The 12,248-nt window shown below is 31.2% G+C and overlaps 1 pseudogene; it reads right to left on the bottom strand.

The window, feature by feature from the left end:
- Positions 1-548, bottom strand: part of LOC125807689 (transcription factor RAX2-like) — a 17,235-nt pseudogene extending 16,687 nt beyond the window's left edge.
- Between the last annotated feature and the right edge of the window lie 11,700 nt (positions 549-12,248).

Here is a 12,248-nt window from a genome sequence, read left to right as displayed (position 1 = left end):
AGGGGGTGTTCAGCCAGTGTATCAACACAGATCAGTTCTAACTACCTGTAAAGAAGAACAACTCAAAGACAAATCTGTCAGTATTAGTCGTAGATGAATAATGCAAGATATCACATAGAAAGCAGATAAACACATAAAAGTTGCTTTGTCTGAGGACACGTTAAACCACGAGTAATGGGGACTGATTTTTGAACAAGCAGGAATTTGCCTCGTTTTATTTTTGGGGCTAGTGACTCAGGAAGGCTAAATTGCGTTGAGCTAAGGTCTTCTTGCTGCATCTTCTGTCATCTGTTGATCTGAACTCAATGTTTCATTGTTGAATGAAAGAGAGGGAAAAGAAAATTTGCAAAAGATAGGGGCCGGGCCTTGAAAGGCTGCCTACGTATCTCCGAAGGAGAATTCAGGCCCTACGTAGTTCGAATACAAAGGAAGTTTCATTTTCATTCATTCATTTCTTGAAGATTACAAGGAAAGTGAAAACATACAATAAAGCTCCTAAAAGATAAAATGTGCCTCCACTCAGGCCATTCTTTTTCTGATTGTCGCATTAATCACGGGGGGTAAACTCATATGCTTCAAGGGTGGTTTTCTCATTCCCTTCATTCCACCGTCCCTGAAGAGGAGGCATATAGACAATTTCCTCCCCAGTATCTTCTTCGGTAGCTTCAGGTCCAGTACCTTCAGGATCACTGTTAGCGGCCTCTTGGCTGAAGAAAGAGTGCTCTCCATGTGACTTCTGAAGCATCACGGTTATATCTTTGAGGGCATCGCGCTTCTTTCGCACAGCAACTGTCTCCTCATCTATAACAGCACATTTTGTCATCTTTGCTGCCAATTCCGCGTCTAGTGCCGCATTTGCTGTTCGTACGATTGCGGTGGCAAACTCCACTTCTATTCTTCTTTTTCTGGTTTCTTGGATCTCTTGTCTGAGCCGCTGTAATTTCACCCTCAAATCCTCCTCAGTTAGCTCTATGTCGATACCCTTCCTTTTTTCCATCTTAGCAGCAATTTTACCTTTCCTAAGATAATAGAGTAATGTTTTAGGATTTCGTAGTAGGATTTTATTTTTTTGGCTGAGAAACTCAAGACTCATGATATTTTGGTCGGACATTTTGGTAGTAACTTGTATTTGGATATTGTAGGAATTTTTTTTTATTTTTTTATTTTTTGGAAATTTTTGAAAAGGAGTGGGTTAAGGGTGTCCTCATTCAAAGCAACGTACCACATAAACAGTTAAAGCACACAAGTAAACAGACGAATATCGCGTCCTGAACATGCATGTGACCCTTTTGTGCCAAGGGTAGGCCTAGCGAATTGAAGGATGTATATGTCTTTTTTAAGTCAATTCATTATCCCCAAAATATTTCATTAATAGCATTCAAAAATGTTTGACAAACATAAAATTGGGGAAAAGAGTTCGAAAAATAAATTACAAGACAAAGTACAAATAAAGCAGTCCCACGCAGGGGATGATAACAAACTCCAAGCTCATCCTGATCTTTCACCAAGTCTGGCCCTCTTGGCGATGCTAACCTCTTCCCACATAGCATATCTGTTCGCCCATAGGTGATCTCTTGCCAACCGAGCCCCTTCTTGATGTCTGAACCTCTCGACCGACTGAATCTGCTGCTCCATGCTATCATCTAATTCTGACATACATTGCCTGGATTTTTGTAACTTTTGCTTCAACTGAGCTATGACTTTGGCGTCTTCTGAGTGTCGACGTTGATACTCCAGCTCATTCCTATCAAATTTCTCTTGGAGTTGATGAAGTCGGATTTGATGCTTGGCACCAACATCTGCAATAATATGGGGAACGTTTGGACCGGGTTCGATAGTTCCGGCGAGACTCTTCTTTAACCATTCTTTGTAATCCTTAGAGCATTCCGGACGAAACCTATTTGGCACCGGCTCGCCCAATACCCTTCGAGTCTTCCATAATTGAAGCATCTTTTTAGTAAAAGCGACTTCGCCATTTTCATGATCCGTCACAAATCTTGTCATGTCTTCTATCTGAGGAAGCTCTTGTTTCCCTCCTAGCTGTCTAAGTACTCGAGAAGGAGCATATGGCCGAGTTCCTCTCAACCCAGCAAATATCAAGTAGGGGGCCTTTCCACTTCGGATCACAATTTGTTTTGTTACTACCAAACATTGGATAGACCACTGCACATTTTCCTCTCTCAAACCCTGAAGTCTCGGGTACCAAAACTCTTGGCCTCCAGTCCTATTGAAATGATTACGTTGCACCCACCAATCGTGACTTTCGAGCCTGTTCGGTCTTTCCAAGGGATCTGGTTCTGTTGGATCATGAGCTTTGATCAAGTGTCGCATCATCCACCATTGAAGTATCAGGTTACACCCTTGAAAGAAACGTGTGCCATTTTTACATCTATCCAACGCCCTGTAAATGTCAGCAAGGATCATAAGAGCCAAATTGTAGTACTTTCTTACAGGCCCGTAGCTTACTCCATTAAAAATAGCATGAGTAACCATTACTACACTTGGATGGATGGTGTAGTTTGGTCCTTGAGGAAACACCATTGTCCCAAGTAGACATATCGCAAAAGCGAGAGGGCGTGTTTCCTTCCATTTTTCTTCTGAAACGAACTCATCTTTAAACTTCTCATAAGCTCTTGCGCGTCCAAATCGATAATACAACTTCCGAAGTGGAATATTTGACCCGGGCAACCTGTCCATCCATTCAGCTTTGACGAGTGACAATTTTTCTTTGATTTCGGCAAAATCCCATACTTTTGGAAAGAGAAGATCAGTATCGGGTTGGTGCTTCCTCTTGTTGCACATGCCAACACTCTCGTAACTGGCAAGAACTTCATCTATAGTTGGAGTCAACTCTACTTCCCCAAATCGAAATACCATGTTGTCGCTGTCCAAAAATTTCACCATCGTTCCAATCAAGTCGGGGTAAGCCACAATTTCCATTAATGACGGGAGATGGCCTATATGTCTTTGAACTTTCTTTTTATCTTCCTTGTTCATGAATTTCCACCAAACTTGGAGGTAAGGATCAGGAATAGTCACCATTCGGGTTCTCAACGGCTCAAACGTCGGATTCATCCTACAAGAAAAACAAACAAAAGTAATTAAACCCCCACCCCCACCTGATAATTGATTTGTTTAAAAATGACATATACATCCTTCAATTAAAACATATAAGTATGATTGTCTTTTTATTGGCAAATGGGCCAAATAGACACAAGGTGAGCTTCTAATAGGCCCAACACGCCTTGGGTGTTGGGTCGACCTAGTTCAAAATGCGCTAAAAATTGGGATTTGGTTTCGCTCTACGCTAGTTGACTAAGAGTGGCTTTGAAAGACAGGGAACCCAAGTGGACAACTTAGGCTGGAATTCACGACAACCATTGGACGCATGACGTACCAATAAATTGCCGATCCTTCCGAAAAAGGGTTGAGTATAAAAAGTTCGGCTGCGATTATGCAGAAACCGTCCTTAATATACTATAATATAATAGGAAGATGCCATGAAATGCAATGACAGTTATATTAATTTAAACATGTTGATAGCAGATAAACAATTTAGCAATTGATACAATTAGTCAAACAAGTCAAATCTTATGGTTAGAACTTAATTAAATCCCCAGCAGAGTCGCCATTTCTGTTGTGTCGTAATTTGACTATTTCTAGAAAAATCACTTTTGAAAATGTTCTAAGTATAAAACAATTTGAGAAATACTTAGAAAGAGTTGCCACTTAATTTTTTAAAGAAATTAAGAAAACTTATAATTTTCAAAGATTTAAACAGAAAAAATCATTTGAAAATACCAAAGAAGGTTCGGGGTTCAATTTACACTTCGAGAAGGGTTTAAGCATTCGAAGTGCCCGCTAACATGCGGTTGACCTGCGACTTGACTAAAATATATTTGACTATTTTTAGAAAAATAATGATTTAACATAAAAATAATAATTATAAATATTTGGTTAACTTTGAGAAAAATAGTTAAATTAAATGACACATTTTTTAATTTTATTTTTTAGAGAAGGGAATCCAAAATGAAACAATTGAATTAAATTGCAAATGATTAGAATGTTAAAAAATAGATTAGTTAGAATTTATTTAATTCATAATAATTTAAACCAATTTAATAAATTAAAACGTGAAAATCATTTTAAATTAATCGACTAACCTTTTTGAGAAAATGACTTAAGTAAGTGTATATTTTTTTTGTTTTATTGATTGAAAAAGTTGACTAACATTTTCCAAGTTTATTTGAGAAAAATACTTTAATCTTGAAGACAATTTTAAAATGAGTAAATGTGGTTAAGTTAGAAGCATTAAAGAACATATTTAATTTTTTATATATATATTTTTTTTATATTTTTTAAGAACAAACGTATTAAAGATAAAAAAAATTTGATAGGCTACTTGATAAATAAAATAGATGAAATAAAAAAGAAGATGTATTAAAACAAACTAACACAAAGAAGTAACTCATCTTTTGGGGAATCTAATTAAGTTAATTAAAAATTATAAAGTTAGAGTTAAATAACAAACAATAAATAATCGTAATTAAATAATTAAAGAGTAAGGGATAAATTAAATTCGGCCCCCTTTTGGGCCAATTTCGTTGGCATTTTTGGGGTTTAACCAAAACCCGTTTTTGGTATACGGTGAATGTATATCAGTGTATATGAGCGCATATATTAGCTCTTTTCAGGTATTTCTTGCTTCCAAACACATGTATTTCGCATCAGCCCTGTATCCCTGTGTTTTTGACCTGTATATTGACGTATACTGAATGTATACAGTGTATAATGGATGTATATAGTCCATCTTAGGACTTTTGGAGGCTTGTCTCTGGGTTTCCAGCCCTGTGCTTCTGTTTTATGTGCCCGGCTGACTCGAATGATGAGAAAAAAAATAAAATTATTAAGCCTTTATGGCTCAACTCGAGAATGCTAGGAGGAGAGTTCCACCATGGACTCGGAAGGGGTTTACATGCACACAAAGAGGAGAAGAATTAGAAAAAAAGAAAAGGTAAAACTTCCATCAAATATATGATCAAGTAATTAACTCTAGACGGAGGTAGACACATAATTTTTTAAGAGATGAGAACCTAATTAATAACATTATATTTCTGGACAAAAGGATGGTGATATTGTATTAAAAAATGAGAGCTAATTGTGGAAACTAATTAAGAATGGGACAAGCCATTAGAGAAAGTTTCCCAACTAAACAAAATATACATAATATCTACTAAAGAGATGAAACAAGATCAATAGTGAACTAAACAAATTGATTACTAATCACAACTACATAAGGCAAGGAGGATGTGTATGTAGATAAGGCCTATTTAATGATAATGAAAGACTACTTATACAATACAAATAACTCAAAAGAGAGCTGAAATGGAGGAATACAACTAAATCAGTGACTAAGTTCTATGTGGCAGTGACCACATTATGCAAACTAGTATCAACGAGCAAATTATTAGCAACTAAGGACAAGTTTACAAGTGCATTTGAACAACAAATATTGCTATAAGCCAACACTAAAAGGGCAACTTTAGTGATATCTATCTTTATACATTAGTATCTAAGCAACTCACAGACATACAAATTTAAAGCTTCATTCGAGTAATGTGAGACAACCGTACTCATACACATTAGGTTCAAGTATCACCCACCGACAAGAAACAAAAGATATCAATTCGGAAAGTAAATAATTTAAAAGAGATAATTGAAAGGAACCGTGATTATTCATATCATAATCAATAAACATCAACAACTGGCAACATGTGAAAAGTAAAACATATTTATTTATTGATTTTTTATTACTTCTTTTTAGCAAAAATATAAGGACTACATTAGATACTAATAAACAAACAAACAAATTTAGAGCACTTACTCATACTCTCAAACATGATTAATGCTACACAAGACTGAAGATGGACAACTTTAAATGCTAGAAATCATCTACCGTTGCACAATAATGAAACTATCAACAAGCTTGAAATGGAATATTTAACAGAGAAAGCCAAGGAGGTCAATCTTACACTTTGACTATTGAGCTCGTTAATCACATCGTACAAATAGTCGATACTTATCATGAAGATAAACTTTATTTGACATAATAAAATAGAATGTAGATGCCAATACACTCACATGGTCAGGAAAACAATGTTTTTCATGGAAAGGATGAGAGGTTTTAGCATCGAGGTTGTGGATCATGGAAACAAGCGAATTATAATGACACCATGCCTTGAGACTAGAAGAAACAAAACAATAACAAGACATGGACAGCACTCAAGTATGTAAAAGCAGAGATTTTATTTAGTTATAACATGAGGTTGAGCTAATATAAATGATAATCTATCATAATGAATAAAACGATAGAGAGGATAACCAATCAAACTTATACATATAGCATATTCAAAGTCGAAACCAATCGAACAATACATCATTTTGATACCCCGTTGAACCAGCGAATCTAACGACTAGCATCTTACTACCAAAGAAACTTTATCAAAACTCGAGTCATGTGCCGAGACATTCATAAGAACGACAGTAAAGAAACCAACAAGACGAGGAACCAAACACACTTAATAGTAGGACCTGTAGTAAAAACTTGGACATATAACACATCATACCGAAATAAAATGTAAGAAGAGGCAGAATTACCTTCTTTGGAGCAGCGTTCCGGGACAGATGGGAGCTTGGTTTCGAATTTTCCAACACACGGATTCAAAGCTCGAACAACACACCAAGAGAATCCAAATGAAACCCGAATAATAAACTTTCCTAAACTCTTAAACTAGAGTCTTCCAAGAACTTTTCAAAATGTAAAATTGACTATTCCCAGACCTTGATAACCTATATTTCGTGAGTAAATTCTGGCCAACTCTATAGCTCTTCTCAAATTTTCTCCTAACCCCCCTTCTGATGAAGGCAGTGGGGGTTTATATATAGGGGAATTTGGGGTCGATTTAGAGGGGAAATCGGGTTGAAAAGATGGATCCGAATCCAATTTGAAAAATCAAAATCTCAAAGAGATCCGAAATAAATTTTCCATTGTACCAATTTTCAACGGAAAAGAGGGGAGAGGGGAAGTGGAGGACGCGATTTGCTGCGGGATTTCCGGTCTGAGCGACTGTCGATGTTGACATTTACTAGCCTTCTGGGTTTCGTCTGGAAGAAGAAAACGAGCATGGGCAGTGGGGTCGGGGTGTTGTTGGAATCGCTGATTTGCAGCGAGGAAGATGAAGTTGGGCGGTGGGATACTGTGTATATACGTATGGGATGATGTATTGTATTGTGGATGTTTGGAAGCTGCTGTTGCACGCTGCTTGATGTATTGCTATTGAAAGAAATGTCTTATTACCAATGGGTTTTTTTTTGGTATTGTTAGTGGGCTGGGCTGATTGGAAGAAATGGGCTGGGATTTGGAGTAGTTAACTGGAAATTAGAGGCATCAATGGATTAAATTGCAATTAGGAAATGGCCAATTGAATTACAAAATTATAGCTAATTAGAATTAGTACATTAGCCAAATCGATTTTATTTGGTGAATTCGGCTAATAAAATTTAAACAAGATAAGTTAAATATAAATTGATTAATGAGCTTCTTAATCTTAACGAAATAAGAAATAATTAACTTAATTATGAACTAACTAATTCAATTACAAAACGAATTAGCTCGAAATTATAACTATAACTTAAAGTAAATTAATAGAGTATTTAACTACGATGTAAAATCTTTTTGTGATGATTTTTCAAATATTTATAAAATAACGTGATTTGCTAAGATATACATACTTATCATTAAAAAGTGATAAAATTATTTTTTTTTTAAAAATAACTTGAAAGTATTTTGAATTTCATAAAATTTATTAACTCAAAACTATAACCATCCCTAATATTTAAAATATTATTATTATTATTATTTTTCTTTTGACGAATTTCGAATAATCATGAAATATACTAATTATATACATAATTATGTAAAACATGTACATCATCTAAAATTTATGAAAAGTGACAAACTATTAAAAATCTTGCAAACTATATTATTATTATTACTTTTATAAAACTAATTATTTTAAAACTATGGCCATAACTAAAATAACGTAACTTAAATAAAATGTGCTTTTCAAATCAACAAAATTAAATAAGACAAAATAATATAAAATAAGAATAATTAAACTAATAAAATAAATAACTTATACTTTAAACCAAATTAATTCAATTGAATATAAAACAAACTCTTTTTGAGACGATTTTTGAATATTCATAAAATATAATAATTATATACATAATTATGTAAAACATATATATTATCTAAAAATTATAAAATAAGACGGAACTAGTTAAAATAATTTGCAAACTATATTATTATTATTTCAAAAAATTTATAAAATTAATTATTTTAAATCGTTTGAAATTGGAGAAGCTCGAAATGATTAATTTATATTGTGGAGGGTCAAAATTGGGTGTCAACAATAAATATATAAGATAATGCTAAAAAACTGATTTTTTTTTAAATTAATAAAATGATTTTAAATCGATTCTATAAAATAGGGAATAACTGTATTTATTATTAAAATTTTAAAAAATATTGGAGTTCGAATTTTTTTAAATAAAAGTTGAAAATTTTACTTTCATGATAAATGTTTAAGATAATTCTGCTAAAATTTAGGATTTACAAAGTTATAATTATTTATTTATTTTGTATAAAGAACACAAAATATTTAATAAGCACGTATGTGATTCCCTTTTTTATGGGAAGTTATCATATATTTTTAATGTGAAATATTTTAACTATCTTTCCACAACTTCTAAATTTAATATTTTAAAAATAATAATAAGAATTCACTATTATTTTAAATAAATAGATTGCTGCATTTATATATAAAATGTTTAATATATTTTAAACATGATTAGAAGAATAATTCATTTATATATAAAATCCTTGATTAGAAAAACTAATAAAAATATATGTAAAGCGGTAGTCTATATATCTATATATCTATATCTCATTTTTAACTTTTAAAATTGCCAAAAAATAAAAAGGTTAAAAATTGCAAACACAAAAAAAAAAGTTACGTAGAAATGCAAACACTAAAAATAAAAATTGCAAACACTATAAAAACATTGCAAAATCTTACGCTTATAATAATTACAGTTTCAATATCGAATTAATCTTTATTTAGAAAAAAAAACATTTATCCAATTAAATAGAGAGTTTTAAAACTTCTTTTCCATGTTGCTAAAAATTAGGATTCGATAACTATTAACCAATTCATTTTGAATTTTAAATTTTTAAGTAGCCAATTATGTAATAAGTTACGGATAAGTCCTAATTAAATATAACTGGTCACTTTAAAATTTCATTAACTTTAAACTTTTGGATTAAGATAAATAATATTTATCTATATCTAGCAAGCGTTAAATTCTATCTTGAACAATATAACAAATATAAGTCATTTAGCAAATTTAAGAATTCATAATTTTATATAATAACAACATTAAATTAAGTTGAAAATTGCGATTCTAAAATATATGGTACAATTTTTAATTTTCAATTTTTATTTTTTTTAAAATTGAATACAAAGATAACTATTATTACACATAATATACTCAAGCAGATAAATTCAAATCAACAACCTCTCATTCATATCCATATGTTTTCTAATACCATTCAAATTAAAATTTTAAAATAACCAATACAAACTTTGAGTAAATCTAATATAGCGGTTGTATTAATTAAGATTATTTATACCTTTAAATCAATTTTATATTGTTATATTTTTACACAAATTTAATACTAAAAAATATTTTGATAATATTTTGATTTTAACTAAAACATATATAGAAAATGTATTAACATGCCATTTAATTTCATGATATCAATTATTTTATATGAAATGTTAGAATTAATAAATTATTAACATAATTTTTTTATTCAAACGACATAAAAAAAATAAAGTACAAACACGTAAAAATATTTGAAGCATTTCATATTTGATCAAGATAAAGTAATCATAAAATTAATAGTATCCTTAGAAAAATTTCACCATGATAAATTATAAAACTAAAAGAAATAATATTTTAATACAATAAAATAAAGTGTGTACTAATAATATTAATTTAATATGCTCAAATAAATAAGTTAATGATTAATATTATTGTATTATTATAAATTAAATTATATTATTAAGTGCATAATACATTTTATTAGTTATTTTTAATTATAAAATTATTACATTTTAAATTATCCGCGCAACGCACAGGCACATAGTATAATATATAAATACATATAAGTTGACTCGTGTTTAAGATTAATTGGCTTATGATCCCAAGTTGTTGTAGGGTTGACTCAATTCAAATGCCTAATTATAAATGGAAATTTTGAAACGAGATAATGTTAGGCTGTTACTCAATAGTCAATAGTAATAAGGAAGAAAAAGTCTTGACACAATTATATGACTGTCAAACATTTTCACATTGTGGGTCAACTAGACTAATTAGTTAAATCCAACTACTAATTTAATATATTTTTAAGCTTATATTATATATAAGGAAAATAAAAAAGGGAACATTTTATTTTCCAAGTTGAGTACTTGGTTTGTGTATATTGTAGAAAAATATGGCTTACCTAAGATGATACTATTGCTAAGCAATGTCAACTTTAATGGGGACACTTCAAATATTAATTATATCCCAAGCAAAAAAACAATAGTCAATGTTCAATCAATCAAATCGTAAGCCACCCCACATCCATTATAGGACCAATTATTAAAAATACGAGAAATAAACTTATCAATTCATTATCGTTTTAATTATATTAAAGGAAAATGAAGTTTAAACCAATTTTAACTTCAATGATGGAAGGAAGGAAACTCATCAAGTGAAATTAGCCCTCGATTCCAAGTTTTTACTATCTTTCATCATAATTTTAACTTTTCCCCCCTATTTCCTTTGGCTTTTGTTTAGTTTTATATTATTTCTACGAACAATTGGTGAACAAAATTTACTAGTGTTTCTAATTTTAAATTTTTCCTACTAAGAGGTTCTTCGTTTTTAGTATTTGAGTACGAGATGTCGTCTGATTAACTAAGGGGTAGAGGAATATATCTTAATCATCTCATTATACGTACATTACTCGATCGATGCATAATGCATAATTTTATATTCCATATGTTGTACTGCAATGATGCCTGTCCCAACCAAAGTGTTAGATGGCAAACGAATATTATATAACTTGTAAAGGTTTAATTTATTTTTATTTTTTTGAATAAGACAGAGATTCTGAATTTGTTTTTCCTGTCATTTTCATATCTTTAGCTAAATTAAAAATGCAACCCCTAAAGATTTCCTTGCAGTAGGTATTGTTTATCTTCTTTTTGCTGGCATATTGACTCTTAAATTAATTCTGATTTTACCAGGACATATCTTTAATTTTCTATAGTGCCAAAATACTATTAGTCTCTCTGTCCCAATTAATATGATTTACTTTCATTTTTAATCGGTCTAAAAAAGAATAACATATTTCTACGTTTAGTAACAATTTAACTCTAAAATGCTCATTTTAACTTAAATGAAATGATTTCTAGCCACACAAGTATATATGACTTATTTTAAATGAAAATTTTCAAAAATCTTTCTTTCTTTTTTAAACTCTTTACCAAATTAAACTAGCTCATATAAAAATTGAGACGAAGGGAATACTTTGTTTTGTTGAAGAACGTACAGTGGGTGCTTGATTAGTGACTTTCACTGTCTGACTCTTGCATCATGATATGATAGGCTTCTTGAGTACTTTCACCATGAACTAAATTTACATATTTTTCAGAGTACTTGTGTAGATAGATAGGATGGAGACTATAAAGAGGATAGGGGAAGTAGGGGTAGCAGACAAATACATACTACCACTGGCAGTAATACATAACACATAGTTTTACTCCTTCTCAATTTATTTGATATCATTTAACTTTATAGAATATTTAAGGAAAGAAAAAATGACTTCTAAATTCATAGTGATTTAAAATAAGTCATCAATGTTGTTACTCAATATAGAATTGTGTCATTTCTTTTACAGACCGACAAAAAAAAAAGTGACGCATATAAGCTGGGACAAATAAAGTAAGTACTAATTAACAATGATCATGATATATTACATCATCACTACATAAAACAAGAAGAAGAAGAAGATAAAAGCTAGTACTAATTCCATGAATAATTCCATTACTAGTACTCACATCTAGAGAATAAAA

This window comes from Solanum verrucosum, unplaced genomic scaffold, assembly GCF_900185275.1.
Source record: "Solanum verrucosum unplaced genomic scaffold, falcon-dt-bn FXZP01000183.1, whole genome shotgun sequence".
NCBI lineage: Eukaryota > Viridiplantae > Streptophyta > Magnoliopsida > Solanales > Solanaceae > Solanum > Solanum verrucosum.
Note: the sequence above shows the minus strand (reverse complement) of the source record. Positions and strands in the feature narration are given on the sequence as shown.